Source organism: Pongo pygmaeus, chromosome 1 (genome assembly GCF_028885625.2).
Source record: "Pongo pygmaeus isolate AG05252 chromosome 1, NHGRI_mPonPyg2-v2.0_pri, whole genome shotgun sequence".
NCBI classification, from domain to species: Eukaryota; Metazoa; Chordata; class Mammalia; order Primates; family Hominidae; genus Pongo; species Pongo pygmaeus.
In genome coordinates this window covers 167,570,464-167,575,722 of record NC_072373.2, presented here as the reverse complement: position 1 = coordinate 167,575,722, position 5,259 = coordinate 167,570,464, and the positions used below count along the sequence as shown (strand labels likewise).

General features: G+C 44.3%; 1 pseudogene; it reads right to left on the bottom strand.

Moving 5' to 3' along the window:
* Positions 1-492: 492 nt before the first annotated feature.
* Positions 493-1,447, bottom strand: LOC129034828 (small ribosomal subunit protein uS5-like; annotated as a pseudogene).
* Positions 1,448-5,259: the final 3,812 nt, after the last annotated feature.

The window sequence follows — 5,259 nt, the reverse complement described above, 5'->3', positions numbered from 1 at the left end:
GTTTCTGTCTCTCTCTCTCTCTCTCTCTTTTGCTTTCTTTCTTTCTCTCTCTCTCACCCTCTCTCCCCCTTTACATGTCTGTGTCTCTGCATCTTTCTGCACGCTGATGTTAATCAAAACGTCTAAGATGAGCTGAATTAGTGAAGAGTACACAGCCAAAGCAACTTGGAATTGAATTCTTTCAAGCTTAGTCATTTTCAAGCTTAGTCATTTTAGGAGAGAGGGAATTTCTTTTCCTCAGCTTCAGTTTAAAAACTTTCTAGAAAGGAATCATAAGCCCACCCCTTGGACATATCATTGCACCTAGAGAAGTGAGTAACTTAAATTGACCCAGGCTGGATCCTGCCTATTTTTGTGACCAGGGATCTGGAATCTCTTAGCAGAAAAAGCCACAGGGGAATCATCAGCTGAGCAGCCATTCCCATTTGTGTCTTCAATTCTGGGTATACTAATTTGTGACACTTAAAAAAAACAAAAACTACTTTGAAGTAATTTCTTTTTTTTTTTTTTTTTTTTTTTCACACTTAATTCACTTTATTTTTTCTTGTATAAAAATCCTATGTTGTAGCCACAGCTGGAGCCTGAGTCCGCTGCTGGTGTGGGTCTTGACGAGGTGGTCAGTGACTTCCTGATAGGGAGACTTGGTAAATACAGTCTCCTTCCAGAGGTCAGGGGTCAGGTAGCTGTAGGTCTTAGAAATGGCATCAAAGGTGGCCTTGGCGAAGTTACCCAGGGTGGCAGTGCAGCCCCGGGCTGAGGTGTAGCAGTCGTCGATACCAGCCATCATGAGCAGCTTCTTAGGCACAGGTGCGGAGACGATGCCAGTGCCCCTGGGTGCAGGGATGAGGCGCACCAGCACAGAGCCGCAGCGGCCTGTCACCTTGCAAGGGACGGTGTGGGGCTTGCCGATCTTGTTCCCCCAGTAGCCTCTGCGCACGGGGACAATGGAGAGCTTGGCCAGGATGATGGCCCCACGGATGGCGGTGGCCACCTCCTTGGAGCACTTAACACCCAGACCGACGTGGCCATTGTAGTCCCCGATAGCAACAAACGCCTTGAACCTGGTGCGCTGGCCGGCACGGGTCTGCTTCTGCACTGGCATAATCTTCAAAACCTCATCCTTGAGAGAGGCCCCCAGGAAGAAGTCAATGATCTCTGATTCCTTAATGGGCAGGGAGAAGAGATAGATCTCCTCCAGAGACTTGATCTTCATGTCCTTGACCAAGCGGCCCAACTTGGTGACGGGCATCCACTCCTTATCCTCGGCCTTGCCTCCGCGAGCTCCGCGGCCTCGGCCCCGGCCCCGTCCCCGGCCGCGACCCCGGCCCCGGATGCCACTGCCGAAACCTCCACGGAAGCCACCGCGGTTCCCCATCCCAGGGCCACCAGGGCCTCCGGGCCCCCCCGCTGCACCGGCGTCATCCGCCATTTGGTGTTTTTTCGGAAAAGAAGCTACTTTGAAGTAATTTCTAACTTCAACACATTGACCAATAGTTTGTATTAAGGGTCAGATATTTGCCTATTGTAGTATTAATATATAAATACACTAAGATAGAAATAACCTTAATATTTGAATGAATGTGGTACAGATAAGCAGTAAATTATGGAATTAAACATGTGAGGGCCAAAGAACAAGAGTGAACTCTAACGGGTAAAGGAACCTTTTTTTTTTTTTTTTTTTTTGAGACGGAGTCTCGCTGTGTCACCCAGGCTGGAGTGCAGTGGCAGGATCTCCGCTTACTGCAAGCTCCGCCTCCTGTGTTCACGCCATTCTCCTGCCTCAGCCTCTCGAGTAGCTGGGACTACAGGTGCCCGCCACCACGCCTGGCTAATTTTTTGTATTTTTAGTAGAGACGGGGTTTCACCATGTTAGCCAGGATGGTGTCAATCTCCTGACCTCGTGATCTGCCCGCCTCGGCCTCCCAAAGTGCTGGGATTACAGGTGTGAGCCACCACGCCCAGCCAGAGGAACCATTTATACATTTAGTTTAGAAAACCCTAAAAAGAGCTGGGCACGGTGGCTCAGCACTTTGGGAAGCTGAGGCAGGCAGGTCACCTGAGGTCAGGAGTTCGAGACCAGCCTGACCAATATGATGAAACCCTGTCTCTACTAAAAAAAATTAGCCAGGCATGGTGGCGGTCGCCTGTAGTCCCAGCTACTTGGGAGGCTGAGACAGGAGAATCGCTTGAACCCGGGAGGCGGAGGTTGCAGTGAGCCAAGATTGTGCCACTGCACTCCAGCCTGGGTGACAGAGCGAGACTCTGTCTCAAAAACAAACAAACAAGCAAACAAACAACCCAAAAAGAAACCTATGGTAAACTTTTCCTTATTTTTTCCCTTTGGTTTTTGTTTGCTTGTTTGTTTTTACTTGTTTATGGTAAGATTTTCTTATTCAGGGACTCAGGACCAATAAATTATTTAAACATTTAGGCTAACTCTGTCACAGCTTGGGCAAGAGAAAACTTTAATCCTGAAGCCATTTTTAACAATTCCTCTCATTTTTTAATACTTCTCAGGCAGTTATCAAGTCATGTCCATTCCACCTCTTAAGCATCACATGAATTTGTCCACTTCTTTCAGCCTTCACTGACCTCTCCTTGTCCAGACCATTCTCATCTTTTCATTTGTATTACTGCAAAAGAATTCTAACTGGCTCCCTGACTCAAGTCTTGCTCCCTAAAATGGATGCATGTGTTTGCTGCCCAGCATCTATTTCTGCTTCTCTTGGTAGCAGTACTCAAAATTTCCTCTGGAAAAACACCACTTTCCCATTCTCAACCATCTAATTTTGGTGAGATTTAACCTCATCCTCAGTTCCAAGAGTGGATTCTGGTTAGCTTGGCTACTTAGTGAATTCCTATTGATTTCCTACTGAATTAGTAAATTCACTAACTCACTTAGTGAATTTATCTATTCCCTTCACCATCCTTATTATTTTAGGCCAATGAGACCCCAAAAAATGTTTGTTGGGGGCTTCTGGGAGGAAGTTTCTCCCTCTGAGAGAGTCATGAACAAAGAAATATGGAAAGCTGCTGCACCCATCTTGGGATCAAGAGGGTAGCCAACCTTAAGATGAAGTAGACATCTTCTGTTCCATTGATCTACATCTTTGTTTTGGTACCAGTACCATGTTGTTTTGGTTACTGTAGCCTTGTAGTATAGTTTGAAGTCAAGAGAAAGTCAAACAAGAGAAATGGAAAGACATGATGACATTGTTCCTTCTATCTCTGAGCTTATAGTTATATAACCCAAGAAACTCAATTGTTGAAGCCACTTTCAGTTAGGTTTTTTAATAATTTATAACCAAAAGCATCCTAACTATACTGTCTTTCAAATCATTTTCCATTCTGAATTCAAAACTGATCATGTCACTTCCACTTCCAAGAGAGGCAGATAGCAAATTGCTAGACTATGATGGAGAGTCCAGAGAAATACCTTATAATATCATGAAGATAATGGCACCTGTAAAGCATTTAGAACAGTACTTGTCACATCGGTAAGTAAGCAGTTAGAATAAGGCACGGCATTCAATAAACACTCGATCAAATCTTATTCTCAGTTTTAAACATTACAAAGACTTGCCTGTGCCCTTAAGGTAAAGTCTGAAAATACCCTAGCCTATAAGGGAGCCTGTCATCTGACTCCCTTCATGGTGACAAGATGGCTGGCAAGAGTTTCTAGGACCTTTCCTAAACCTGGCGTTCGCCTGCCACTTTAGACTCTCACTTTGCTATTTCTTTACTTTGTATTCTCTTTTTTTTCTTTTTTCTTTTTTTGAGATGGAGTTTCACTCTTGTCACCCAGGCTGAAGTGCAATGGCACAATCTCAGCTCACTGCAACCTCTGCCACCCAGGTTCAAGCAGTTCTCCTGCCTCAGCCTCCCAAGTAGCTGGGATTACAGGTGCCTGCCACCACACCCAGCTAATTTTTGTGTTTGTTTTTAGCAGAGATGGGGTTTTACCATGTTGGCCAGGCTGATCTCAAACTCCTGACCTCAGGTGATCTGCCTGTCTCAGCCTCCCAAGTGCTGGGATACAGGCATGAGCCACTGCACCCGGCCTTCTTTACTTTGTATTCTGTTTCTTTTTCTCTTTATGGAGCTAACTTCTATCTTTCCTTTGATTAAAATATTGCTTTCTCAAGGACAGTTTCCCTAATTTCACAATTTAGGTTATCCTCTCCTGCTATACAGTCCCATAATTACCTTTTGTAATACAAAAGATGTTACAATGTGATACCTTGCATTTGTAATTATTTGCTTAGAATCTGCCTTCCTTTTTTAGAATATACACTCCCTGGAGGCTGGGCTTCCTGTCATACTTGCAGCTATATTCCCAGAGTCCAGCATAGGGTCTGGGACCAAATGAATAAAAATCAAGAATGAACATGGAGTTCAGAATCACAGTGGAAGCAAAAAGTATATTTTAAGAAGGAATGAGTATTCTACCAAGCCTAGCTTAAATGTCAACCTAGAGCTACCTGATGTTAAACAATCTAAGTAATCAGCCTGGGCAAGATGGCAAGACCTAATCTCTACAAAATTATTTTTAAAAAATTGGCAAAGGAGACTGTGGGATCATGGCGGATGGGAGGCAGGACTAGATTGTAGCTCCAGACCGAGCAGCATGCAGAGGCTTGCACTATGAATTTTAGCTCCAGATTGACTGCAAGAACAAACCAGCAATCCTGAGAGGAACCACAGACCCTCTAAAAGAAGCAGATTGCTGCTGCAGGACCTGGGAGACACCCCAAATACTGTGACTGCCTCAACTGCAGAAGTGGGAAAGGGAGACCATCCTCTCCTGAACACACACCCCCACTGGAAAAGCTGAAGGTCTGTTCGTGGGAGAAGTTTCCGCCCTATCTTCAGCCTCCTCAAACAAAACAATTATCAGCCACAAATTTTGTATCCAGTGAAACTAAGCATCATATATGAAGGAAAGATACCGTCATTTTCAGACAAACAAATGCTGAGAGAGTTCACCATTACCAAGCCACTACTACAAGAACTGCTCAAAGGAGCTCTAAATTTTGAAACAAATCCTGGAAACACATCAAAATGGAACCTCTTTAAAGCATAAATCACACAGGACCTATAAAACAAAAATACAAGTTAAAAAGCAAAAACAAAAAACAAAGAAAACCAAAGTACACAGGCAACAAAGAGCATGATGAATGCAATGGTACCTCACATTTCAATGCTAAGATTGACTGTAAATGGCCTAAATGCTCCACTTAAAAGATGCAGAACTACAGA